The 21,888-nt window shown below is 39.2% G+C and overlaps 1 protein-coding gene across 7 annotated transcripts in view; it reads right to left on the bottom strand.

Annotated features, from left to right (window-relative positions):
* Positions 1 to 21,888, bottom strand: part of CCDC102B (coiled-coil domain containing 102B) — a 205,989-nt gene that overhangs the window by 173,240 nt on the left and 10,861 nt on the right. For 5 of the 7 annotated variants that reach the window (XM_086683199.1, XM_086683193.1, XM_086683191.1 and 2 more), the window contains exon 3: positions 1,999 to 2,214. The gene's annotated coding sequence lies outside the window, so the exon portion shown is untranslated. The other 2 variants (XM_086683194.1, XM_086683196.1) reach the window with 2 other exon arrangements.

Below are 21,888 nucleotides of genomic sequence, written 5' to 3'. Positions count from 1 at the left end.
ATGATATATATTTATATATGATATATATGATATATTTATATGTGATATGATTTATATATGATATACATAAAAATATATATAATACATATATATTAATTTTCTCTAAGTTAGTAAAAACATCAAAGGTTTACTCTTTCCTGTGTTAGTAGCTCCCATGACAGCATAAATAATATGACTGAGTGTATGATATACACAGAGGAATTGTCTTAGCATCTTAAGGAAGCCCAATACGTGCCACTCCTCACCCCTACCTGAGTTCTGAACAAAATAAGAATTAAGTCAGGAATAAGACCTTTGGAGGACAAAGCATCAGCTTCTGTGTGTGGGAGACAGCACACAGAAGTGGGGGCAGTAGGGGATAAGCTACGTGACCTGGAGACTTAGTCCTAGTCGCAGAAAAAGCCAGAACACTACGTGCTCTCCTGACCCCGTAAGCGCAGGCCATGGCCAAAGGAGCAGGAAATGTGTGCTGCCTCTGGTCAGGCTGGCTTCCAAAGAGGAAAGCAGAGGATATGAGCTGCAACAAATATCCCATTTCTTCTCAAATCTCCAACAAGAACATCACTACTTCCCCACCTCTGAGGGAGTCACTGAAAAGATAGAAGATCCGAGAATGGTGATGGCACCTCTCCTCCTGCCTCAGAAGTGGGGAAGGATAGGTCTGTCCCCAACTTTGCTCAAATTTTCATGCCCTTAACCCACAGGGCCAACCCCATTGTCAATCAGGTTTTGACTGTTCTTCTCGAGGAAGGAAACCAAATGTCAATCAGAGTTTCCTGCTTCAGTTTTCAATAGGTTGTACATCATTTTTTTTAATGTTTGTTTATTTTTGAGAGAGAGAGAGAGAGAGACAGAGTGAGAGCAGGGGAGGGGCCAAGAGAGAGGGGGTCAAAGAATCCGAAGCAGGCTCCAGGCTTGAAGCTGTCAGCACAGAGCCCAACGTGGGGCTCAAACTCAGACTGTGAGATTGTGACCTGAGCTGAAGTCAGACGCTCAATGGACTGAGCCCCTAGGTACCCTTAGGTTGTATACCTAATGCCAGCTGCTGCTCCGTCATTAAGACTTCTGAGTTGACTTGCTGCTTATGGTTGCTAATCCTTTGAAACACAGTACACACCAACAATTGTTCAGTATTTATAGAATGATGCGGTGCGAGTGTACTGTCTCTGCTCCAGTTTCTCTGGGCCTTCAATGTGATGGCTGGGGGTGGACAGGTGGACAATCATCTGGAGGAGGAGTCTTCACAAACATGTCCAATAACTGATACTAGGTTGAAGCTATTGCACAAGACCTCAGCTGGTGCCCTTGGCTGGAGCATTATACATGGCCAATCCACATGCTCTGGGCTTCTTCATATCTTGGACATCTCAGTGTGGGTGGACTTCTTACATAGTTGCTCAAGGCTCCAAAACAAGTGTCCCGAGAGAACCAGATGGAAGCTCCGTAGCTTTTTCTGACCCAGACCCAAGATTTAGGGACTTGACTTCTGCTGCATTCTACTCTTCACACAAAATCACTAAAAAAGGTCCAAATTTAAGAGGAGCGAACATAAAACCCAACTCTCATGAGAGGAATGCCCATTTTCAGGTGTGTTACAAAACCTTCACAGTCCAATAGATATTAGTGTTGAATTTGTTTTATAATGATCTGAAATCAGGCACAAGAAGATACTAACTCCAAGATGAGTGTTCCACCAAGACTGAACATTACTTTTCCATTCTATTTCCTATGCAGATTGTGTTCAGTAAGTAATTCAACAGAGCATATCAGAAGACCTTCAAGGAAACTAAATGACATCAACAAGATATTCCAATAATAAGTTTCATAAAGGTACTCTCATAATAAAAGCCCTACAATATAGAATTTCTCCACATATTGAAGACGGTTTCTTATTAATAAGATTCCCAGGATGAACTAAATGCAAATGCTAAAAGTTGTCAAGGTCAAACACTTCAAATCCAAAACAATTAAAACTCCATAAAAATGTCTCATACTTACAGAATTTCAAAGAAATTAATTTTGTTTCTCCCCAGGTTTTTTTTTTTTTTTTTTTTTTTTTTTTTTTCTGCTCAGTCTCAGCTAAAACAAGATGTTTACTCACTGGGAAGATCTGAGGTTCTTTCAGCAGAAACAGGCTGGAGAATCACTTCCTGAAAGCACTAAAGCGCCTTCAGGCCTCAAAAGCTGTGCCAATCTCAAGTCTTCGATCAGCCTCTGCAAAGATTTCAAAAGACCAGATACCTGAAAAGACATGACTCCACACTGCTCGCTTACACAAGGCGCTTATTTACAAGGATATGATTCGTTAAGAGAAAGACAATGGAGTACAGGAAAGCAAGGAGGCTTTGAAAGACATCTAGGCGCTAACTCCCCAGGGTACTTGTTGGCAAACTGACACGATCTCTGGACTGAACCACCAAGGTGTGTGTTTGACCGTAGGCTTCTGGGCAGCTCAAAGCAGAAGTTCCGAGGGAGATTTTTAAGGTACCTCTGATCACATAGTCAGACCGGGTTGTCTAAACCATTGTGCTAGTTGGAAATCAGAAGCAAACAAACTGGCCCTAAGGGTCAGAATTTGAACAGCACACATTATCAATTTTACGACCCTTCTCTTGGCCAAGAGTCAAAGCCAGACATCCAGGCATCTCTAGAAATAACGATGGAGCTATTACAGACCAGTTGTAAGTATCCTTAATCCTACAGTCTCTTTTCTAAAGAGTCCAAAGATCATCACTACACTGTCCCAACACCCAGCAAATTTAGAAAGCAAAGTAATCTGCAGCCCCTAAAGTAGTTGAGTAGGCAACATTTTGTTCATATTACCAATACTTAGTGATGCCAAAGATCTCAGGAGAAACTCAATGGCTTTCAGGGAAGAAAAGTAGATGGAGAATATTATTGCTTTCAGCCCTCCCAGAACACCCATCAATCTGTGACAGTGGTCCATGACCAATTAGCTTAAACTTAACAGTAAGGAGAAATTAGCCATCAAGAAGTTAATTCTGCTGTTATGTTTACCTGATATCCAGGCACAAATCTCTTCTGTCAAAGAGTGGCATATGGAATTTAGTGGTCTGTTGAGGGTTAAATTGTATGTCCAAAAAAACAAGCTTAAATTCTAATCCCTGATATCCATGAATGTGACCTTACTAGGAAATAGAGTCTTTGCAAAAGTAATTGAAATTCAAGTTAAGAGGAGGTTATACTAGAGTAGGATGGATCTTTGATCCAACAGGACTGGTGTCCTTACAAGAGGAGACAGACGTGCAGGCAGGACACCCTGTGAGGGCAGAGGCAGAGATTGGAGTGAGGCATCCATCAGCTGGGGAGTGTGCCAAGAACTGCCAGCCATCACCAGAAGCTAGGAAAGAAGCATGAAACTGATTTTCCCTCAAAGCTTCCAGAAGAAACCAACCCTGCAGACATCTTAATATTAGATTTCCAGTCTCTGAACTGTGAGACAATACATTCCTTTCATTTTAAGCCCTTTGTTTATGGTCATTTGTTGTAGCAGGTTCTAGCAAACAAATACATAGCCTGACTCCAGCTTTGAGCTCTCATTGCTGGCCATTTTAAATCTCTCCCCTCCCCCCTTTACCTCCTACCCAATACCTGGAAAAGCAGGTAAGAAGGCCCAGATGCTCCATTCTTTTTTTTTTTTTTTAATTTTTTTTTCAACGTTTATTTATTTTTGGGACAGAGAGAGACAGAGCATGAACAGGGGAGGGGCAGAGAGAGAGGGAGACACAGAATCGGAAACAGGCTCCAGGCTCTGAGCCGTCAGCCCAGAGCCTGACGCGGGGCTCGAACTCACGGACCGCGAGATCGTGACCTGAGCTGAAGTCGGACGCTCAACCGACTGCGCCACCCAGGTGCCCCCAGATGCTCCATTCTTTGACACCAACGGGACCTTCAAACCATCTGTAGGAACCGCTGCTTTGCCTTACCCTCATTGGCCAGTCTCCTTCCCCTGCTCTCTCAAGCCATTTTTGGAACTACTACAGAGCCTCCTTGTTATGTGAGTGGTAAACTTTTCCCATCTGTTCTGCATGTATATGGTGTCATCACTCTTAACATGTTGACTAAATTCTGGATAGGGGTTCTTTCTCTTTCTTCAGGATGGCCATAAATAGAACATACCTGCCTTCCTGAAAAGTTGAGACATTTCAACCCTGGCAATCCTGTTCCCAGTCTTGTTTGTCGTGCAATTCTCTTCAGTTCACCATATTCGAAAGCTCTTCATTCCTACTTCCCCTTAGAGCCCCATATTTCTGCTATTTCCTGGATTGCGTTGCAGGTGGATTCTATTTAGTGACATTAGGGTCTCTTGTGAAGAAGAAATGTAATCCCTGGTTCAATCATGCGTACTCAAGAAAGGTGCATCTCACTGGGTCATCCATGAATGTTTGCGAAAGCTGGCTTGACCCCCTGGAGTATAAGCTATAATACTGGGGTCAACTCTGCAGCAGAGGCTGTCACTGGCCCCTCTACTCTCCTCTTGCAGTTATCCCAGAAAATGGAAACAACTAGAATCCTAGAGAGTCATAGCCTGCACTGAAAGAACTTGACGTGAGAAGCAAGTGTATGTGAGCAGTGCTAGGGACTATGGTGAATACTTTGTTGGATGCCTAGGTCCTCTTTATGGCAGGTGCAGCCACCCCCAGATAGCAAAACTCACAGATGATACCTTCTTTTGAGAATTACCCCCAGCCAAATGGGAGCCACTGCACCTTCCGGGCTACTCTTGCGAACTCTCTAAGGGCATGTTAGAGCCAATAACTGACTGAAATGGGAATACAAAATTTTACTCCTTTGGCACAAGATAGGGTCAACTTTCGTGCAACTGACGCTCTAGAACTGGCTGTTGAATACACAGTGCGACTAGCAGTTACTGAACGGATGAAATGAGATATGCATTGGATTTCGACAAGTTAGTATGAAAAATGAATGTAAGATATCTCATCAATGTTTAATATTGATATGCTGAAATGACAATACTTTGGATGTGTTGGTTTAAACAAAATGTTGTAAACCATCTGTTTCTTTTTACCTTTTTAAATGTGGCTACTAGACAGTTTAAAATTAAATATGTGGCATGCAACATATTTACTATATTTCTTCTGGACGGCATTGCTCCAGAGCTTTCCTCTGGGATCAGTCTGAACCAAGTCTCCAGCTAAGACCACATTCGTGCTGATCTGGATTCCCTTCTCCTGTTCCGAGTCCCCCAGTGCACTCTCTGGACAACCCTCCCTCACTAAATCACCAAAACAGAATCCCACCTCAGGCTCTGCTAGGAACCAAACCTAAAACACTTGATGTTTTGTATAAGTTTGGTCTTCGATATTCTATAAACAATTAGATAAAATTTAAATCAAAATAAAAGTATAAGAAGGAAACAGTGCACATATAACTAGCAACATGCCATCAAGAAAAGTTTCTGTAAGACTGAACTCCTAGCCTTAGGACACAAAGCTAAGTGATATGCCTGGTAAAACATACATTAATAATGGTTTTGATCACAATGCTAAAAACATACACAATTTAAATCATACAGGTCTTATGTTAGCTCATAGTTAGTTAATGTTAGCCCAGTTAATTCATTCTAGGTCGAAGAGAGATCCTATTGTTTTACAGATGCTATTACTTGGCTCAATATTGTAGTTTATCATCACTGTTTTTGATGATTAAATAAAAATTCACAGTTCTTTTAAAATGTGGGAAACTATAAGATTAGGATTTAAATTTTAAATAAGCTTAAGCTTAAAATTCTCAAAAATAACATCCACTAGGAAGTTTTGTTTTTGCTAGGGCAGCCTTTCACTCATATGTGCAATTTAAGAAGCAAAACAAATGAGCAAAGGTGAAGGGGGGGGGCGGATACAGAGGGAGAGAGGAAGAGAGGAGAGAGGGAGAGAAGGAGAGAGGGGGAGAGAGAGAGAGGGGGAGAGGGAGAGAGGGAGAGGGAGAGAGGGGGAGAGGGAGAGAGGGAGAGAAGGGGAGATGGAGAGGAGGAGAGAGGGAGAGAGGGAGAGAGAGAGAGGGAGAGAGAGAGAGGGCGAGAGGGAGAGAGGGAGAGGGAGAGGTGAACCAAGAAACAGACTCTTAACTATAGAGAACAAACTGGTGGTAATCTGAGGGGAGGTGGGTGGGGGGATGGGTGAAACAGGTGATGGGGATTCCGGAGTGCACTTGCTGTGATGAGCACCGGGTGTTGTATGGAAATGCTGAGTCACTAAATTGTACAACTGAAGCTAATCTGACACTATATGTTAACTTACCGGAATTAAATAAAAACTTTGAAAAAAAAGGGGCGGGGGGGAATTGTTACTCCGAATACTTATTTCAACAACATGTATTTTAAAATGCTGAGAATTACCATCTGATTCAATTCTATTGTACAGTGAGAAAATAAAAGAATGTGGTATTTTGTATGAAATAACTTAGAAGTATTCCCAGTCACTGAGGAGTCGACCTTATTGATTGAACAGATAATCTTGCTAACAAGCCTTGCCTGCATAACCTCACACTACCACGTGATGTCACTCTAACACAAGGTTTTGAGCATGGAATTAAAAAATTGCCAAAAGACCATCTCTGCAGAAAAAGTGTTCAGTTAGAAGTATTCTGAGCAGCACAAATCTTCACAGCATTAGGTGTTTCTAACTGGTGACTTTGTACTGAATCTCACATCTCACTTGCCTAAGAAAGGACTTCTTGTTGGGGATCCCGGACATAATGGAAACCCACAGATTAATGGGGACACCTGGTAAGCAGAGTGAGTCCTTTAGGAAAGCCAAGGCTGTGTGTACTAGAGTTTGCTCACCAGATCTCCCTTTAGGCCAAAGAGGATACGTTAAAAGAACAAACAAACAAAACCCCTATACCTGTAAATGCTACTGTGAAATTTAAAAACATCAAAGACCTAGAGAAATGACAAAGCTTACAGTGAGTTACGGCAGATTGCCTACAAAGGAACAAGGATCAGGGCACCGCCCAAAACAGTGAGAGTGGATGCAAGTAAACAAGGAGTACGGTTTTAGTTTTTAAGGAAAAGAATTGCAGACATAAAACGATAAACCCAAACAAACGTCCTTTTAAATATGTGGTTATAGAAATACATTTCAGTAATACCAGTCTTCAAAAATTTTTCTACTTAAAACATTATTAAAGGGGAGCCTGGGCGGCTCAGTTAGTTAAGCCTCCAACTTCCGCTCAGGTCACGCTTTTGCAGTTCATGAGTTCAAGCCCCACGTCAGGCTCTGTGCTGACAGCTCACACAGACTGGAACTTGCTTCGGATTCCGGGTCTCCCTCTCTCTCTGCCCCTCCCCTGCTCACACTCTTGTCTCTCTCTCTCTCTCTGTCTCTCAAAAATAAGCATTAAAAAATTTAAAAACCATTATTAAAAAGTAAAGAAAACATTATAAACATTCACAAAGGAAATACTCAGATAAATTGTTTCAAGAGATATGGGAAGAGTGATTACATAACAATATGAAGTACTGTGTGGTCTAAAACACCAAATGCCAAAGAAAAGCAGAAGAAGAAACATCCATCAACACTCGGTTCCCAATTCTAGAAAATTCGGTAGGTTGAGGAGAAAGGAGCTAAAGTAATCACTCATACCTTTCACTCTTCGTCCTGCCCACTTGCGGATAATGAGACGAAAAATGTCTAGAAAATAGTTAACTAAAATGATCGAGCGTTTCTTTCAGGGAAGGTACTTAAATGATTGTGATCTTTGCTCTGAAAAACTATCTTGAAAGGTTGACATTTATACAAGTCTGAAAGGAATATAAGGAGGGGATCATTTTCAGAATACTGAATTAGGAGGTATTGCTTTAAATCTAAAATAGATTTAAAATTGTGACATTTGAGTCACCGCACATAAAACCCTTGGCATTTATGGATTCCTGTTTGTGGTTTAAATATATGTGATGGAGTGAAATTTCTCCCTAAGCAAGGTGAAGACAGTAATCTCTCCCTATTGTCGTCCTGTGGCATTCAAAGCGTACTGCCTCCTGCCGACAGTAAATGTAGTTTGGACTTCAAAATAATGCATCCGCTGGTGCCCTGTTGATTTGGCTGATCTGTACCCCTCTGACGAAGCCGCCTCTGGTGATAAACACACTTACAGACAGACACTTCTTCAGCTGTTTGTCTTTTCAGAGCTTGGTATCTCCTGTAACCTGGGGCCTCTTAATGAGCCCTGAAATCTCCTTCCCTGGGGGGTAGCTAGCTAGTCTCTGTTCCTCCCGGAGGACAGGCTTACTTTTGCTACTATGGCAACCACTGCAAACTGCTTTCTCTGACTTTTTCAGCTTCTGAGTCCTGCGGATTTCTTTGCAAAGATAATTCTAGAAGCTTTCGGGTCTTTCAAAATCTTGTCTCAAAGAACTTGTCTCTTTCCATAATAAATCTTTATTATAAGTAGAGCACGGACTCCATTATTTTTCCATTTGCATGTGTACCTGTAACCTCTGCTAGGAAATAAAGGCAGAACTTGAGTCAAATGAGTCAGTTTCTCAGACCCAGATGTGTGGTGCTGAAACACGTGCCTCCAGCAGATGTCGCCATTCTTGTTTCCAGCAAAAATTCAATCCTGAAAGAGGTCCTTCCAGGCTGATGGAAACAATCTTAGCTTTTATGAAGGAAATATCACAAAGAAGAAGGTGTAGACACCTGCCATCATGTGTAAATTTCATTTTTAATAAATGAACTTACAGAAGTAATTGGCGGGAAGGCCTCTTAGGTATATTCTGATTTTAGGCAAGGTATTATAGCTTATTCCCTAAATCTCAATTTACTTGTCTATAAAGGGTTTTACCGATTCCTAACAGCTGAGGTTGATATGAGAGTTATATAGTAACGTACGTGATGTACTTGACATGCAGAATGCCTTAACACCTACAAAATTACTTTGCTTTAAGAGAACAAGGATTCATTGGACAAAGCCAAATTATGAAGAACTTAGCTCCTAGGTGATCAGTAGTTTAAAGAAGATAGAGTCTCAACAAAATGATAGATCCTTAATATTTTGTTAGAAAAAACCATTATAACCCCATTGAAATCGATAAATTAACTGCCTCTTTCAAAGGTCTTCTCGAAGTTTCCTAACTTATGATTGGAACTTCATCCTTCCTCTCCTTTGGTTAGGATCACAATATCTTCTCTTCCCTGTCTGTTCCTATTCACCGCAGGTAATTCTCAAAGCAATTTAACCAGATATGTGATTTTAATGTATTAAAGAACCAGTATGTGTTGTGTATTCCTCCCTTCTCCTTTATTTAATTTACCATGTGTTTCTTAGTAAACAACACTTATGGTTTAATGGGAGCCTGTGCTCTTAGCTTCCAGGACCAAAACAGAATATGTGAGAGGTAGGACACTAGGTCTTTCTTTCCAGCCCGTCTCATCCTCTTCCCTTGGCTATCTGGGTAAGACCTGGATGGCTTTGGCCATTTATGAGCTGCTTTAGATTAGAAAGACTTGTGAATTCACAGAAGTATGGTGAACTGAGTCTGTTTAGTCTCTTTACAATGGTTTCCCCAGTGTTTACATCTCCGTGAAGTTCTCCTTATCAACTGAATGTCTTCATTTTGTTCCTAGGCTAGATCACTCTATGTGAGGTTCTCAATTCAAGGATCAGGAAGCAGTTCCCTCCCCAACCTTGTTCCACGGATATTAAACTGTTATGGGCCCTGGTCTGAAAATTTGTAATTGGCATGGCAGAGATGACTCAAAATTATAGTTTTCTATCAATAGTTCAGGGAGCCATGATATGCTGAAACATTTAGGAGAAAAGTGGAAACCTTCAACCCTGAATAGATGTGATCTGTGGGTAGGTGAGAGTTACATCAGACAGATAACCAGGAGCTATGCCTATTAAAATCCCTCAAGAAAATGCCAAACACCCATCCAAAGGAATCTGGCTTCAAGGTTTGATTACTATTTCCTGAGCACTCTTGGGGTCCACCCTACAAAGACTTAAAATACACAGTGTACTCACACAGAAGCCTTGTAGTCCAATAAACTTTATCTGGCCCACATAAAAGAGATTCAAGATTCCTCTCCTTAAACAGCATATTTTATTGAAATTAACTCTTCCACTCTCTGAACTTCAATGTTTGAATAACTGAATATGTATCAAAATGCAGAAAGTTCCTCAGAATAATAGAACACGAAAGGCAGCGGACTGAGGAGCACCTGGGTGGCTCAGTCAGTCAAGCATCCGACTTTGGCTCAGGTCATGATCTAATAATTTGTGACTTCAAGCCCCATGCTGGGCTCTGCACTCACAGCCTAGAGCCTGCTTTGGATTCTGTGTCTCCCTCTCTTTCTGCCCCACCCCCCGCTTGTGCGCTCTCTCCCTCTCTCTCTCTCTCTCTCTGTCTCCCAAAAGTAAATAAACACTGAAATAAATAAATAAATAGATAAATAAATAAAGTCAGAGGCTTGATAATTTTTTTTTCTATTTGAAAGAAACATAGCAGGAAATATTTAATAGACACTAAAATTTAAATCTGGAAAACCATAAACCCTTCTCCTTGGATATGAGATATAATCACAGGTTTATTAAAAAAATGTTTCTAGCAAAAAGAGTATGGAATCATATAATTTTCTGAACTTCTACTGATGTGGATGGAAATGGTGTTTAGAGATTTCAGAGTCTTAAGAACAATGGTCTGTTTGAAGAGCTTCCCTCCTCCAAATGAATTTGACAACTGATATATACCTGAATTGACATTATTATGTAGCAGATTACATAACACATATGTATTTCCCCATACAATTGACTCTTGAACAACACAGTGGTTAGGGGTGCCAATCCCCATGCAGTCAAAAATCTGAGTGTAAGAAGCCTTACCCATATATAAACAGTTGGTTAACACATTTTGTGTGTTGTATTCTTATAATAATATAAACTAGAAAACAGAAAATATTAAGAAAATTATAAGGAAAATATATTTACAGTACCTTACTGTAAATTTACTCAAAAAGAAAGCCAAATCCATGTATAAGTGGACCTACGCAGTTCAAACCCATGCTGTTCAAGGGTCAGCTGTACATATATAATACATATGTAATTATTAATATGATAATTTCTCCCTCTTCCCACTGACATGGCCTAGAGTCAATGGAATTTCAGGTGGGACCAAACTAATATATAAAAAGGAAACCAAGATTACAGTTATAAAATCAATTTTCTGTGAAAAGGAACCAGGGTTTTTGGAAGGATAAGTGATTCCATGTCTGGGGAAGGAAGGTATAAGAAAGTATAGACCTTCTTTATCAGAAGGCAAGATCTCATTCCAGGTTTAGTAAAATCAGATAAAAAAGACACAGGGACCAAATTATAAAGGTTTGATGGTGACAATTTGAGCATCAAAAATGGAATAATGATTGTGGTTAATTAAAAAACATTAAATCTATTAAAGTCCTGAGTCCACTATACACAAAGATAAATATTAATTTAAATACAACAAAGAGGGTCAAGAGATCAGAATATACTCAGTATATTCCTACTGGATTTTATTTGTCAGTCTTTTTGGTATTGTTGACATATTTACATGTTGATGAATGACACATATTCTAGTAAGTATTAAATACATCATTTAGAAGACCTTTTCTGTCTCAAGAATGGCCTCATATGTATAACATCAAGTCAGAACACAATATATGACATCCATAATCAATCTGCTGTCATTAAAATCAGTAAGATTTGCATGCTTTTAAGAATAGGAATGAGCATAAGATTGCATTAATGTTTTAAAGTCTTTAAAATTCAGGGGAAAAGATATTTACAGATAAAAATGTTCTAATCAGCTGCATATCCTAGGTGGAGTTGCAGACTTCCATAAGAAGACAGAATTACCACTTGAGTGACTCTTGTGCTGAAAATTATTTTAAAAATTGGCATAATAATTAAAAAGAAGATACAAAGTGTTTCTTCAGGGTCATAGACAAGAATCTAAGTTATTCCCTTAGGCTAACTCTCTAGAAGCAGATAACCTAATTAACTGGAATATTAACTGACTTCCATAATTAGGTTAGCACCTCTTAACCCTAGGGAGACTAGGATGTAAATATAGATACTTTTTATGGAAAAGAAAACAGAGCATTAATATTTTTTATATTTCTATATTTGTAATGAGTAAGAGAATCTGACCTATTATAATAGTACCTTGGAATCTAATATGAAATTTGTAAATCAAGAAATTTATTTAGATGAAACCTTACATTTATATTTAGTATTAAAACATCCTAAAAATAGATAGATGTTATTCATAAATATAAATCTTACTCATATCAACAGTGTGAGAATTCCCAATGTTCCACAACCACATACAAAACGAAAGTCACACGGATATCATATGTTTTCACTCTTAGGTGGATCCTGAGAAACTTAACAGAAACCCATGGGGGAGGGGAAGGAAAAAAAAAAGGAGGTTAGAGTGGGAGAGAGCCAAAGCATAAGAGACTCTTAAAAACTGGGAACAAACTGAGGGTTGATGGGGGGTGGGATGGAGGGGAGGGTGGGTGATGGATATTGAGGAGCACACCTTTTGGGATGAGCACTGGGTGTTGTATGGAAACCAATTTGACAATAAACTTCATATATTGAAAAAATAAAAAAAATTTTTAAAAATGAAAGTCAAACAGTATATCAAGAAGTTCTTATTTTGAATTTAGCACATTTTAAATGAAGTAGAGCATCGTTGTATATTTGTCGATGTTTGTGTTTCCTCTTCTGTAAAATGCCTAATCGTTATGTTTTGCTTATTGTTTTTTTTTTTTTTTTGCTTGTTACATTTTGTCATTGTTATGTTCTCTGCTTTATAGTTTTTCTATTTTTTAAAAATCAATCCTCTCAGAGTTGTGTATCTTGCACATAACAGTTCAAGCTCTGTTGTCTTTTTGCTTCACTTTCTCCATAGTATCTTTCAATAAATATATCAATCCTTCCCTTTTGACTAGCAATTTTTGTGTTAAGAAATTATTTTCTACACTAAAGTTTCAAAGATATTCCCATATATTTACTTCTATAGATTTTAATATTTTGCTTATTCATCTGTTTTCTTTCTCGCTGGAATTGATTTTTGTTAGTGGTATAAGATTTGAATCCAAATCAATTGCTTCGTTTTATGGATATTAAATTGTGTCAGTGCCGTAAGTTGTCTTCTCCAGTGTGATCTTTTTCATGTGTCAAGTTCTCAATTCCACGGGAATCTGCTTCTGAGCTACCTATTTGACTCCATTAGTCAATATGTCTGTCCCTGAGCCAATACTTAATCGTCCCCAAGTCTTGATGTCTAGCAGAATAGGTTTCTCATCTTCCTCTTTTTCTGAAAGAATGTTTGGATATATGTGGACATTTGTTCTTCTATATGAATTTTTACCAGCATGTCAAACTTCTTAAGATTTTCAATGATATGTCACTGAGTCTATAAGTAATCTAGGAGACAAGAGATATCTCTATGTGATACTGAGTTTTCTCTCCATAAAAAGTGTTTTCCGTCTCCATTTATTGGGGTCTTTTTTAATTGAATTAAGTAATATTTACAATTCATGTGGCTGTCACATATCCTTAGTTTATTAGAAAGCAACATTTTTTGTTAATATTAATGATATGTTTTTAAAATGTATGCTTTCTCTTTATTGCTCTTTTAAAGAAACACAATTACATTTTGTATAGTGATCTGATACCTACCCACTTCGGTAAACCTTTACTAGTACTAATAATTAACATGGGTTTTTAAAAAAAATTTATTATTGTATGTTTTATTTGTAAGTAGAGACACTTTGGGGTATCTGCCCATCCCTGCTGAGACCCCAACAGGAATCAGGAGCTCTTGACAAATATTTTGCATCATAGTCCTACCCTGCTTCCAGCCACAGCTGACGGAACAGGGATGAATATGCAACCCCAAGTCGGGCAACTTTTTTCTCTTAGAAAATGAGAAGTAGGAGTGAGAGCTCTGTTTCTATCTGGGCTGTTTGCTGAAACTTAAGAGGCACAGGTTTGGGAGGTACAGAGCATCCAACTTCCATTTGTCATGTAGATAGAGAAGAGGAGATATCTAGTCTGCAGGGAATGATGAATGCAGCAGAATGGAGCAGAGAAGAGGCCAGGAGAGTCCCTCCTGACTCTGGTAGCTCCAGGCCCTGCCGAACCCAGGCTGCCTTTAGATTCCACGTGATAGCCCATTAGCCATGAAACCCACTACCTTGTTTGTTCAAGCTCGCTTGAGTTAGTTTTTGTAACTCGCAGTTTGGAACACTGACCAATGCTGTGTTTTATTGAGATATGAAGCCATGTTGAAACTACAAAAAGTTCACATTTTTCTATTTCTTTTTTAATCTTCTTCCCTTATTTTAGTTTTTATTTAGCGATTCATCACTTACATATAACACCCAGTGCTCATCATAAAAATTGTCCTCCTTGATACTCATTACCCATTTAGCCCATCTCCCACCCATATCCCTCCATCAACCCTCAGTTCTCTATCATTAAGAGTCTCTTATGGGCTTGTTTCTTACCCCCTCTATCTCTCTTTTTTCCCCTTCCCATATGTTCATCATTTGTTTTGTTTCTTAAATTCTACATATGTGTGAAGTCATATGGTATTTGTTTTTATCTGACTGACTTATTTTGCTTAGCATAACACACTCTAGCTCCATCCACCTCATTGCTAAATGGCAAGATGTCATTCTTTTTGATGACTGAGTAATATTCCAGTGTGTGTGTGTGTGTGTGTGTGTGTGTGTGTATCCCCCATATGTCTTCCATCCATTCATCAGTTAATAGACATTTGGCTCTCTCCATAGTTTGGCTATTGTTGATAATGCTGCTATAAACATCAGGGTGCACGTATCCCTTCAAATCTGTATTTATGTCTTGTATCCTTTGGATAAATAGCTAGCAGTGCAATTGCTGGATCGTAGGGTAGTTCTCTTTTAAGTTTACTTATTTATTTTGAGAGAGAAAGAGAGAGGGTGCAGTGCAGTATCAGTGCAGAGTCTGACACAGAGCTTGATCTTATAAACTGAGAAATCATGATCTGAGCCCAAATCAAGAGTTAGAACTTAACAGCTTAACTGACTGAGCCACGAGGTGTTCTTAGGGTGGTTCTATTTTTAACTTTTTGAGGATCCTCCCTACTGTTCTCCAGAGTGGCTACACCAGTTTGCATTCCCACCAACAGTGCAAGAGAGTTCCCCTTTCTCCTCATTCTCACCAATATCTGTTGTTTCCTCTGTTGTTAATTTTAGTCACTCTGACAGGTATGAGGTGGTATCTGATTGTGGTTTTCATTTGTAGTTCCCTGATGATGAATGATGTTGAGCATCTTTTCATGTGGCTGTTAGCCATCTGGATGTCTTCTTTGGAAAATGTCTATTCATGTCTTATGCCCATTTCTTAACTGGATTATTTGGTTTTTGGGGTGTTGAGTTTGAGAAGTTCTTTATAAATTTTGTATACTAACCTTTTATCAGATGTTATTTGCAAATATCATTTCCCATTCCATAGGCCACCTTTCAGTTTTGTTGATTGTTTACTTCACTGTGCAGAAGCTTTTTATCTTGACGAAGTCCCAATAGTTTATTTTTGCTTTTGTTTTCCTTGCCTGTGGTGACATGTCTAGCAAGAAGTTGCTCCAGACAAGGTCAAAGAGGTTGCCGCCTGTGTTCTCCTCTAGGATTTTGATCGTTTCCTGTCTCATATTTAATTCTTTTGTAAAGTCTTTCATTCGCTTTGAACTTATTTTTGCGTATGGTGTAATAAACTGGTCCAGTTTCATTCTTCCGCAAGCTGCTTTCCAGTTTTCCCAACACCATTTGTTAAAGAGATGGTCTTTTTTCCATTGGACATTTTTTCCTGACTTGTTGAAGATTAGTTAACCATATAGTTGTGGGTCCATTTACGGGTTCTCTATTCTGTTCCATTGATCTATGTGCCTGTGTTTGTGCCAGCATCATACTGTCTTGATGACTGCAGCTTTGTAATACAGCTTGAAGTCTGGAATTGTGATGCCGCCATCTTTGCTTTTCTTTTTTAAGATTGCTTTGGCTATTTGGGGTCTTTTGTGATTCCATACAACTTTTTGGACTGTTTGTTACATTTGTGAAAAATGCTGGTGGTATTTTGATAGAGGTTGTATTACATGTGTAGATTGCTTTGGGTAGTATAGACATTTTAACAATGTTTGTTTTTCTAATCCATGAGCATGGAATGTTTTTCCATTTCTCTCTGTCCTCTTCAATTTGTTTCATAAGAGACCTATAGTTTTCAGAGTACAGATCATTTACTTCTTTGGTTAGGTTTATTCCTAGGTTTCTTATTGTTTCTGGTGCAATTATGAATGGGAATCGATTTCTTGATTTATTTTTCTGCTGTTTCATTGTAGGTGTATAGAAATGCAACAGATTTCTATACATTGATTTTATATCCTGCAACTTTGCTGAATTCATATATACTTCTAGCAATTTTTTGGTGGAGTATTTCAGGTTTTCTACATAATGTATCATTTTATCTGCAAATAGTGATAATTTGACTTCTATCTTGCCAATTTTGATGCCTTTCATTTCTTTTTGTTTTCTGATTGCTGAGACTACAACTCCCAGTACTATGTTAAATATTAATGGTGAGTGTGGATATCTCTGTCTTGTTTCTGACTGTAGAGAAAAAGCTCTCAGTTTTTTCCCATTGAAGATAATATTAGCTGTGGGTCTTTATGATGTTGAGGTATATTCCATCTATACCTACTTGTTGAGGTTTTTTATCAAGAATGAATGCTATATTTTTGTCAAATGCCTTTTCTGCATCTATTCAGAGAATCATATAGTTCTTATCTTTTTTTATTAATGTGGTGTATCACGTTGATTGATTTGAAAATATTGAACCAAACCTGCAGCCCAGGAATAAATCCACTTGATCATGGTAATTCTTTTAATGTGCTGTTGGCTTCGATCTGCTAGTATCTCAAAAATTTTTTCATCCATGTTCATCAAAAATACTGGCCTATAATTCTCCTTTTTAGTGAGGTCTTTGTCTAGTTTTGGAATCAAGGTAACACTGGCCTCATAAATGAGTTTGGAAATTATTTCCATTTTTTGGAACAGCTTCAAAAGAATAGGTATGAACTCTTCTTTAAATGTTTGGTAGAATTCCCCCTTGGAAGCCATCTAACCCTGGAACTTTTTTTTTTTGTTGGGAGATTTTTGATTACTGACTCAATTTCTTTGCTGATTATAAAACTGTTCAAATTTTGTGTTTCTTCTGTTTTAGTTTAGGTAGTTTGTATGTTTCTAGGAATTTATCCATTACTTCCAGATTGCCTAGTTTGTTGGCATATAAATTTTCATATTTAAAATTCGTTCTTTTTGAAAAATGTTTATTTTTGAGAGAGAGAAAGAATGCATACGTGCATGGGGGAGGGGCAGAGAGAAAGGGAGAGAGAAAGTTCTAAGCAGGCTCCGCATTCTCATGCAGAATCCAACACAGGCTTTGAACTCACAAACCAGGAGATCATGATCTGAGCTGAAATCAAGAATCAGATGCTTAACTGGCTGAGCCACCCAGGCACCCCTGTAATATTCTGTTATAATTGATTGTATTTCTGTGGTTTTAGCTGTGATTTCTCCTGTTTCATTTGTGATTTTATTTATTTGAGTCCTTTCCCTTTTCTTTGAGATAAGTCTGGCTAGGTGTTTGTTAATTTTATTAATTTTTTCAAAAATCAGCTCTTAGTTTCGTTGATCGGTTCTACTGTTTTGTTGTTGTTGTTGTTGTTTCTATATTTATTTCTGCTCTAATCTTTATTAGTTTCCTTCTTCTGATGGCTTCAGGCTTTATTTGCTGTTCCTTTTCTAGCTCCTTTAGGTATAGGTTAGGTTGTGTACTTGAGGCTTTTCTTGCTTCTTCAGGTAGGCCTGTATTGCAATATTCTTCCCTCTTAGTAGCACATTGGCTGCATCCCAAAGGTTTTGGACTGTTTTGTTTTCATTTTCATTTGCTTCCATGTATTTTTTTATTTCTTGTTTAAATTCCTGGTTAACCCATTCATTCTTTATTAGGATGTTCTTTAACCTCCATGCATTTGGGGTTTTTCCAGTTTTTTTCTTGTGGCTGACTTCAAGTTTCACAACGTTGTGGTCAGAAAATATGCATGGTATGATCTCAATCTTTTTGTACTTGTTGAGGGCTCATTTGTGATCCAGTATGTCACCTATTATTGAGAATGTTCCATGGGCACTCAAGAAGAATGTGTATTCTGCTGCTTTAGGATGAAATGTTCTGAATGTATCTATTAAGTCCATCCATCCAGTGTGTCATTCAAAGCAATTGTTTCCCTGTTGATTTTCTGCTTAGATGATCTCTCCATTGCTATAAGTGGTGTGTTAAAGTTCCCTACTATTATAGTATTATTATCAGTGAGTTTCTTTATGTTTGTTATTAATTGACCTATATATTTGACTACTTCCAATTTAGGGACATAAATATTTACAATTGTTAGATCTTCTTTCTTGATGGACATACCCCTTAATTATATTATAATGCCCTTCTTCATCTCTTGTTACTATATCTGGTTTAAAATTTAGTTTCTCTGATATAAGTATGGCTTATGATTTTTTTTTTTGATGTCCATTAGTATGACAGATGGTTCTCCATCCCCTCACTTTCAATATGCAGGTGGTATGTTTAGATCTAAAATCAGTTTCTTGTAGGCAGTATATACATGGGTCTTGTTTTTTAATCCATTCTGGTACCCTATGACTTTTGACGGAAACATTGAGTCCATTTACATTTGGAGTGATTTTTCATAGATATGAATTTTGTGCCATTGTGTTACCTGTAAAGTTAGTGTTTCTGGTGATGTTCTCTGTTCCTTTCTAGTTTTTGTTGCTTTTGGTCTTTTTTCTCCACTCAAAAAGTCCTCTTTAATATTTCTTGCAGGGCTGGTTTAGTAATCACAAACTCCTTTAGCTTTCGTATATCTGAGAAACCCTTTATCTCTCCTTCTATTCTGAATAACAGCCTTGTTGGATAAAGTATTCTTAGCTACATATTTTTCCCATTTAGCACATTGAACATATCATGCCACTCCCTTCTGGCCTGCCATGTTTTTGTGGACAGACCTGCTGCGAACCTGACCTATCTTCCCTTGTAGTTTAAGGGCATTTTTCCCTTGCTGTTTTCAGGATTCTTTCCAGGTTTGTGTAACTTGTGAATTTGACTATGATCTGTCGTGGTGATGGCTGGCTTTGTTGAATTTAGTGGGAGTCCTCTGTGTTTGTTGGATTTTGATACCTGTTTCCTTCCCCAGATAAGGGAAGTTTTCAGTTGTAATTTGCTCAAATTTCTCTTCTTCTTCTGGGACTCCTCTGATATGAATGTTATCATGTTTTAAGGAGTCAGAGTCCTCTAAGTCTACATTTGTGATCCAATATTTTCCTTTCTCTCTTCTTTTTAGCTTCATTATTTTCCATAATTGTATCTTCTAGATCAGTCATTTGTTCCTCTGCTTCATCCATCCTTATTGTATTACATCTATTCAATTCAATTTTGCACCTCGGTTATAGCATTTATTTTGGCCTGACTAGTTTTTAGTTCTTTTATCTGTGAAGTAAGAGATACTCTAATGTCTTCTATGCTTTTCTTGAGTCCAGTCAGTATGCTTATAATTGTTATTTTAAATTCTGGTTCAGACATCTTACTTATATCTGTATTGATTGAATCCCTAGCCATTACTTCTCTTCCTGCTCTTTCTTTTGGGGTGAATTCCTCCATCTTATCATTTTGTCTAAGTCACGTTTTCTTATGTGGTTGTTAGGAAAGCTGGTTACATTCTTGCTCCTGAGAGTAATGGCTATATTAAGAAGAGGTGAAGAAAAAGAAGAAGGAGAAGAAGGAGAAGGAGAAGAAGGAGAAGAAGAAGAAGAAAATAAAGAAAGAGAAGGAGGAGGAGGAGGAGGAGGAGGAGGAGGAGGAGGAGGAGGAGGAGGGGGGATCCTGTACTGTCTTGGGCCTGGTGCTTCAAGAGGTGTTTCAGAGTGTGTACTCTGCTGTTGTGTTTTGCTAGCTCCTTCCCTCAGGTCAGTCCTCTGCAGAGTTTCTCCTTTCCTGAAATGAGGGGTGTTTAGACCTTGTCCACTGTGTGGCAAGTTTTAACTAGGTGTGTTTTCATCCGCTTGTTAAAAGAAGCTAGATCAAAAAACAAAAAAGAAGCAGGTAGATCCCATTTCCCCTAGAGCTGAGGCTTTGTAGCGTTCTATGATCAGTAAATTTGGGGCAGGTGAGGGTTTTGTGCTAGGTTTCTCAGGGAGGCTCTGGCTGCGCTGATCCTGATTCTTAGGTGGAGATGCACCTGCAGGGTGCTGGGGGTCAGGGCTTTGTGTCAGCACTTCCGGCCTCTGCTGGGTGGTCCTGTGTTGCTAACCGAAGTAAGTCGGTGCTGACAGGCTGGGGGAAGTGGCATCACCCCACTCTCTCCTCCCTGGACTGGGGATTTCACACCCGTCACTCTTCAGGAAGCCCTCACAAAAGAGCAAACGATCACCCCTCCTGTGTCCTTGTCTTCCATCAGATCCCTGCCTCTGTCTCTGTCTAAAGCACAATACCACTGTTTGATCTCAGGCACACAGCTGGCTTTCAGACTTTCAAATTTTAGGGACCCACGTGGCACAGACCTGTGCTGATTCTCCAGGGGAGAGTCTAGCCACACCGTGGTGGTGCTGGTTTGTCCCAGAAAAGTGGTCGCGTAACTGTGCAGAAGTTCAGCGTTTCCGGTAAAACACAGCAAAAAGTGAGCACCAAGGCTTGCGGCCCTCAGCCGGTGTCTGTGTTCCTATGTTAGTGATCAGCAGCATGTTGCTGCTGCCGGTTGTTTTGACCCCAGAGAGGCTCCGCCAGCACTCCCAAATGAACTCCAAGAAGGGGAACTGTCTCTCCCAGCCTGACCCAGAGGATCCTTAGACCACTTGTCCCCTCCCAGGCCTCTGTCCTCCTTCCCCACCAGGGCACCACTGAGCCCACCAGGCATGACCCAGGCAATGGCACGGACTTCTAAAACTTCAGACTTCGTGCCCTGCTGCTTATAGAAGTGTACATAGTCAGTCCCTCTCCTTTTCCAGTCAATGGTTTGGGGAAAGTTTTTCTTGTGCAATCCCTTGTTTTCACTTTTCCTCTCTCTGTCTCTCTCTCTTGCTCTTCCCTCCATGATCAGGACTCCTCTCCTTCACAGCAATCATGAGAAAGGGCATCCTTTCTCCCTCAAATCAACTCTCCACAGCTCCTACCTTCCACGAGGTGGCTGTTTTTCAACCTGCAGATATGCAGTTTGATCTCTCAGTCATCATAATGATTTCTTGGGTGTTCAGAATGATGTGATAACCATCTAGCTGCGTTCGAGGGTCGAGACGAGCTTAGGGTCCCCTTATTCCTCTGTCCTCTTAACTCTCCCCTTTTTCAATATAAATAGTCTTATGTAAGATTAATGCTGGTTTCCTTTTATTCTCATTCTTATGTTGTCCCTTTTTCTTCTTTATTTTACTACCCAAGTCAAGATTTTCAGTGCAATATTTCATTGGTGTGGTAATAATAAACTTCTCATCTGGTTGCTGAAATTAAAGGAAAGTCTCCCATTTTTTTACCCGTAACAATAATTTTTGATATGTTATTGATCCTTATTATGAACCCTAGTATTTCCCAACTCTTTGAATACAGTACAGTCCACAGAGGAAGATAATTCTTTTAGGGCACTCTGATGTAAATGAATGAGGCTGCTCAAGGCAGGAGACAAGAGACTAAATTGATCTGCCTACCCCAGGCCACGCCTGCCTCACCTAAGCCTGCAGGGACAACACAGCACAGCTGCAAGGTGCT

Source organism: Puma concolor, chromosome D3 (assembly GCF_028749965.1).
Source record: "Puma concolor isolate L17-30 chromosome D3, mPumCon1.1.hap2, whole genome shotgun sequence".
Classification (NCBI taxonomy): Eukaryota; Metazoa; Chordata; class Mammalia; order Carnivora; family Felidae; genus Puma; species Puma concolor.
Note: the sequence above shows the minus strand (reverse complement) of the source record. Positions and strands in the feature narration are given on the sequence as shown.